The following is a 7,058-nucleotide window of genomic DNA, read 5'->3' as shown; positions in this document are numbered from 1 at the left end:
TCCATTTTCTTGGCTGTTACTCACCTTCACACAGACCGATGGACAAACCTGGAGAAAGTGGTGGCAGCCCTTCAATAGGTCAGCTGGCAGAGCAGAGGACTGGAGCGGGCACTCAGGAAGTCGTCCTTACGTTGCCCTTGTGACTCCAGCTTGAGGGAGAGCTTCTTTTTCTTCCCCTTGCTGACAAAGAACAAGAGAAGAATGAAAGGTCAGGTGGGCCAACTCGGTGCAGAAGCCCATGCTGCCTTTTCCTGCTGCATAGCCTGAAATGAGGGACTCGTGGCAGTTAAAGGCACTGCTGCACTTTCAGAAAACATCCCACCCGTGCATAAAGGGGGATAGAAGAGCCTGTTAGTCTAGCACGCTCCCAACTGAACTACTTCAGCAGCTGCTCGGTTTCTTTTTGGCCTCCTGCTTTTCTGTCTGGGATGTTGTTGTCAGCTGTGGCAAAGAAAAAGGACGTCATTGCGAGCGGCCCATGAAGACAAGATTCACTTTTGCCTTCCTTGCTCGGCTTTACTTGCTTCCTCGCCCTATTCCTGCCTTAGTTCCTGGGTTACCTGAAGGCGACGGGGGGCCAGCAGTAACAGGAGGAAGTTGGGCAGCTAGACCTTGGTGGCAAAAGTCCTGCCACCACTTGCCACCCCACTCTCTTCTCCCAGCGTCACATATTGGCCACCAGGGACTTGGAGCCCAGCAGCGCAACGGAAGGCAGTGGACAGAGCCACCCTCGCCTTGAAGCTCCGGCTCATTAAACCACATCTTCAATCGCTGATGGCCAATGAGAGACCAACATCGCTTGCTATTTTAGCACTTGGAAATGCCATTGGTCAGTCATTGGATCTCTGTAATGCTGTTACAGAACAAAGGAAAATAGAATCTCAGTGTGACATTCTATACCTTTGGGGGAGTGGCTGTAACCCCCATAATCCTCATTTTCATATCATCGTGATCTTACATATAGAGCATGACTTGTAAGGTATCAGGGAAAGGATATGATCTGCTGAAAGTCACGTCTCTACCCACAGATGTACACCATTCATGCATATGAAGTTATGAGAATTGTGCAGTGTGGTTGTCATTGTACTGCAAGGTGGGGGAGTCAGCCAAATATTAGCTCCCCAGTGGCAACAGCAAGGAGAGTAACCAACACCCGGACAGGGTGTCAAACAACCCATCGACAGCCATTGCCCAGCAAGGGAGCTACAATGCAATGACTCACCTGCATGAGGACACCCCAGGGGAATTGCTCAGACTTGCTTGGAGAGACGCAGTGATGCTCACCTGACTCTGAAGGGGGGGGGGGGGCAAAGCCATGAGGGAAGAAAGGACATGATAAAAGGAGAGACATTTGCCAGGCTTTATCTCTCTCTGCCACCTGCGTCTACAGACACCCCCACACCAAGCAACTGAAGCGCTGATGAAAGGGGAGAGCCTAGCTGAAAAGCCACCAGCCAGCCTGTGGTGAGAAGCATCTGAGTTTGTAAGGGTACTGAAAGGGTTAAGATCAGCTTGGAATTAAAAGCAATGAGGAGTCCGGTGGCACCTTAAGGACTAACAGATTTATTTGGGCATAAGCGTTCGTGGGTAAAAAGCCCACTTCTTCAGATGCATGGAGTGAAAATTGCAGATAGAGGCATAAATATAGATTGGAACATGAAGTGACGGGAATTACCATACAAGGGGAGAACCAGTGTTGAAGGCTAATTCAGTAAGGGTGGATGTGGTCCTCTCCCCATAATTGATGGGGAGGTGTCAATACCAAGAGAGGGAAAATTGCTTTTGTCGTGAGCCAGCTACTCCCAGTCCTTATTCAAGCTCAAATTAATGGTGTTAAGTTTGCAAATCAATTGTAACTCTGCAATTTCTCTTTGAAGTCTGATTTTGAAGTTTTTTTGAATGGCTACTTTGAATTAGTGGGTGTGAATGTGTAAAGGTGGTATTGACTATACAAGTCCCATATGGTCTAGTGATCTGGATCCCTGGTTTTTCACCCAGGCAGCCTGGGTTTAATTCCCAGTGTGGGAACAATGCAGAGCTTTTGCTCAGAGGGGAGGCAGGAAATGAAAGGAATGGGAAGGGATCCTGCCAGCAGGGGAGTTGGACAGTGTTGGAAGGGGACCCCAGAAGTGGGGGTGGGGCAATGGTCTGGGGGGAGATGAGGGAAGGATCCCAGCTCTGTGGGAAGTTGACATTCTGGAGAGCACAGGCCTGGCATGGGGGATGGGAAGATTGAGTGTGTCCCTCTAAACTCACCACCAGCAGACTAGGCAGGCTTGGAAGAATTATGTATTTGTTGGTAAATGTCAATTTCTGTGTAAACACATGACCCAATGGCAAAATCTTTCCATCGATAATCATCAAAACTAACAGATGGGCAAAGTAAGAAACGTGTTGCTTGAGAACTTATCCTGTTCTAATCCTCTAGGGTTCCCTTTTGCCTTAGGCACCACCACGTGGGCATTTCATATCCCTCCTCATTTTCACACACACACACAATTTCCTTTGCACAGATCCATGAACAGCAAAACCTCCCTGTGTCTATTGTCTGAGCCAGGGCATTTGATTCCACTGAAACCTTCTCTCCTGCACTGGCAATGGTCAGACAGAGGGAATGCGTCCACCTTCCCCCTGGCAATGAGATATTCACTCTCCTCTTCATGCTGCAGTTGTTATTCCATGAGTCATCAAGGATGGAATAAAAAGCTGAGTTTACTCCAGGGTGAGGAAAGAAAGGAGCCACCAACGCTCTCAAAAATCTCAGTGCCCAGGGAAAACCTGCCTCTGTTATTGGACTCCCAGAGGTGCTGGCAATACAATGGGAAAAGGGACTGTCTGAATTGCCAAGGCAGGGAATGAACAATCTACAGCAACATCATTAACCACAAACACACTCTAGCCATGCTCCAGCCAGTAGGGAAATGGGCAGGAACTCTGGCTGTTCAGCCATGGCCACACGTACAGAGCTGCACAGCAGTGAGTGTGCTGGGGCAGCTGGTCTGAGCAAACAATTTGTAATGACCCTTCAGTGAGAACAGAACCAGAGTGTAGAAAGGCCCCTCTGTTAACTGGTTGTGGCTGAGGCCTTAGGTAGCTGGGCTAGAAAACCATGGGTGTCTTTCTGTGAAGGTCTGATCCTTGCCAGCTAGGCAAGGCTGGTGTGTGGTGTCTCCATGGCTGCACTTTCAGGGTCTGATCACAACAGTGCCACAGGGAGCCAAGCCTAGACATATTCAGAGGCTAAGGCCAGGTCAATGTTTCAAACAGTGAGTCTATGCTGCTGCAGCTCAGTAATGGAGATGCTCTGTGCCAGGGTTTATCAAACGTCCTTTCACTGCAACCTCCTTCTGCAAAAATAACTTAATATGTAGCCCTGGAAAGAGGTACCAAGCCCCTCCACTTGTGGGGGGGAGGGCAAAGCCTGAGGGATTCAGCCCTGGGTGGGGGGGCCTCAGACTTTTGGCTTCAGCCCCAGGACCCAACAAGTCTAATGCCACCCCTGGTGACCCCATTAAAACAGGGTCACGACCCACTTTGCAGTCCTGACCCACAGCTTGAGAACCACTGCTCCATGCTGAGGGGGGAGAGTTTTCCTGTTGGTGTAGTCAATCCACTTCCCCAGGAGGTGGCAGCTCTGTCATGGGGAGAAGCTATATCAGTCGGTGTGCAAGCTGTGGTGTTTACCACATTTAAGAAGTTTAATCAAACCCCATTTTTAAAACTACCTGTGGTCTGGGAATGGCAAAGGAGCTCGATGAAGCAGGGTCTGTCCTTCAAAGTCCTGGAGATCACAATTCCATACCCCTGTTGTATTGGGGGTATAGCTCAGTGGTAGAGTGTTTGATTACAGATCAAGTGGTCCTTTGTTCAAACCCAGGTGCTCTCTTGAAAAAAAATTTCATTTCCATTCTCCATTATGTTCAGGAGCTCCACCATACGAGGATGCTTGAAATGAATGTGAACACTCAACATTTTGCTGTCCAAATGCATAAAAACCTAGCAAACCTGTCCATCAGCTGAAATCAGTTCCAATCCTCTAAGTGTCTAGTTTATGTTTTCATCAATTAAACAAAGGGATCATTCCCTGAAGCAGAGCACAAGTTTGAAATACAGGCAGCATAGAGCCAATATTCATAATGTCAACTACAAAAAAACGATACACATCTAGAGATAGCATTATTATAATCAGCCAATCAGAACCTCTCCATAGACCCCTTACACGACCACTTCTCTGTAATATTGGCTGCAAATATAGAACAGTGGTCGCAACGGTGAGCTATACAGTTACAGATTATGTCAATAACGTCACAGGAGGTGACACGGCATCAGTGAGACTGATACTGGAATAGCATCCAGTTTTGGTGTCCTCGTTTGAAAAAGATGTTGTGAAATTGGAGCTGGGGCAGCAAAGAGCCACCTAATGTTCTGAGGACTGGAAAAAATACCTTCTAGGGAGCTATTGAAAGAGCTCAACCTGTTTAGCTTATCAAAAGAAGATTGAAAGGTGACTTCACTGAAGTGTTGAAGTGCCTTAATGGAGAGATAAGATTGGGTATTAAAGGGCTCTTGAATCGAGCAGAGAAAGGCCTAACAAGAGCCAATGGCTGGAAGGTGAAAAGAGACAAATTCATATTACAACTAAGGCACAAAAATTCAACAGCGAGGATGATTCACCACAGGAACAAGCTACCAAGGAAAGTGGTGGATTCTCCATCTCGTGATGTCATTTCATGAAGACTAGATGCCTTTCTGGAATGTGTTTGCCTCAAAAGTAGCTCTTGTGTCCTACAGGAGGCCTGTGATATGCAGGGGGTCAGATTAGATGCTCTAATGGTCTCTTCTGGCCATAAAGTCAACTAATTTCTGAAAAACTGAGTGTAGCATTGGGAGCAGCATCTGATGTTTCCCTGTCTAGCCGGCTTGCTGCCTAGAACGAACGCTCCTTGAGTGGGGTGATCCACAGGGAGTAGCTCAAACCTGCAAAGTGCCTGGCCAGGGGCAGGACATTGGCACAGCAAGGGAGGGGTGCGGCAGGGACATCACAAAGGCCTTTGGCAGGACCTCAGACTATTGGTCAAAGATGGTGGGGAGGTGGTGACCTCACAGAGAGATGCTGACATCAGCCAGGCAGGACAGGGGTGAGGGGCCAGGGAAACCTCAGAGACCCCTGTGGCCTTGCTTCAGCAAGTCTCCTTCTCCAGGTCTCTCTTTGAGGACTGAGGGAGTATTCGGGTTCACGGACGTGAGCGCCAGGAGGAACCTCTTTCGAGTTTTCTCTTTCCCTTTCAGTGATTTTACTAGAAAACAGCTGTCCCTGTTTAGAAGGTAAAAGCCTCCTGGAGGTTTGAAACCTGTTCAGTCTGATCCATGTGGTGACAGTTGAATTCTAGGCATGGAAAACACGAGCTTAAGGAGGCAGAATTTTATTCTGCACCTGGGATTTTGTCCCTTAGAATCACTGGGGACATTAGGGTTTGTCCTTTTTGTTTCACCTTTTGTCCTTTCTCCTGTTCCCCTCTCAACACCAGGAGAGGGGTGTGTGTTGCGGGAGAGTGCTCAAAATGTGGGGCTGAACTAGTGCTCGGGCAGTGATCCCCACCAGTGACCTAGGCCATCCTTTGGGCTCTCTGGTGAGAACCCTCAGCCTCCCGTCCTCAGTCTCTACCCTGATTGGCTGAGCAGGGGGTTATTGACAGGGAGGAGACTCAGGTCCTTGTTGTTCTCTTTTAAGACCAAGTAAATAAGTCAGAACCAGTTCTATGTTTGATGAATTTTGCTGCTTCTGGGCCAAAGCTTTCTACTCCTTGGGCACATTTGTCCCCCTCTCCACTTTCAGCATGAGGTTTCAGCTACCATACTCCCTCCCACTCCCTTTCCTGTTGATAGCAGCCAAGGGAATGCTGGGAAATTTGGTTCTTTCCCTGCTCCAGGGCTGGCTCTATAGGCAGGGAGCTAACCAAGGAACTACAGCTCTCAGGGCTCCCGGTTGGTTCTCCGCTCCCAGGCTGGATCCCTGCCGGCTGCCGCCCCTGCAAATGGGCTGCTCCAGGCACCTGCTTGCTTTACTGGTGCCTAGAGCCACCCTGACCCTGTGCCCCTGCCCGGAGCCTGCATCCAGCACCCAAACTCCATTCTAGAGCCTGCACCTGACTCCATCCCAGAGCACAACCTCTCAACCATCCTACACCCCAATCCCCTGCCCCAATCCAGGGCCTGCACCCCAGACCTCCTCCCCCAACCCAAACTCCCTTGCAGAGCCTTAGGCAGGTGGGGGGCAGAGTTCGGGGGCGGGCTCTCAGTGGTCTGGGCACGACCAAAACTTCTACAAACCTGCTGCCACTGATACTTGGGGCAGGGTGAGGAGGCGAGCGGCGAGTCGGTGGATGGAGGGGGGCGCCATTTTCAGTATTTTAATGTTTGGTACTGCATTGAGTGACTGCTGTGTGCAGTAATATAGTGACCCCTGGGGGGTCCATACTCGGGGGGGGGTGAGGAGGTCAGCTGCGAGTCGGCGGATGGAGAGGGGCAAATCTCTCAGATTCAAAATCTGGGACAGTGTCTGTTGGTCCTTTTTGCTGCTTTTCTCTGGGCTGGGGGTTGTCCCAGTGCTGCACAGAGGGGGTTCCCACAGGAAGGTGCTTGCTCCTAACCCCCGAGGCCGTCAGTGTGTCGGCTCTTCTCTAGCCAGCCCACTTGCCAGATCTGATTGGCCTTGGTCGGGCTCCCAGCCCCTCTCCAAGGGTTGCAGCTGTCTGGAGGTGCTGCCTTCCACGCCTTCCTCAGTCCCACCTCATTCACTCCACAGGGCGACTGATTACCAAGTGGGGGGAAGATCTTATTCTACTTCTAGCAAAAAGACATTTTTCTATTACCTTAATTACACTACCTTAGGGGCCCCCTATAACATATTACCAAGGTTCAATACAAAGTCATAGGCAAGTTATACAAAAATGCATAATGCAGAGATTTATCTACAACTGCACTGAGTGACTGCTGTGTGCAGTAATATGGTGACCCCTCGGTCTTTGAATGAGGCTTTATACTGGGGGGCGGGCGAG

The 7,058-nt window shown here is 49.6% G+C and overlaps 1 non-coding gene across 1 annotated transcript; it reads left to right on the top strand.

Annotated features, from left to right (window-relative positions):
• The first annotated feature begins 3,814 nt into the window (after positions 1–3,814).
• On the top strand, positions 3,815–3,886 carry TRNAC-ACA. The gene has a single exon. It is a non-coding gene; the product is annotated as a tRNA-Cys (tRNA).
• The last annotated feature ends 3,172 nt before the right edge of the window (positions 3,887–7,058 follow it).

Source organism: Mauremys reevesii, linkage group 14, assembly GCF_016161935.1.
Source record: "Mauremys reevesii isolate NIE-2019 linkage group 14, ASM1616193v1, whole genome shotgun sequence".
Classification (NCBI taxonomy): domain Eukaryota; kingdom Metazoa; phylum Chordata; order Testudines; family Geoemydidae; genus Mauremys; species Mauremys reevesii.
This window is presented reverse-complemented; position numbering and strand designations above follow the sequence as displayed.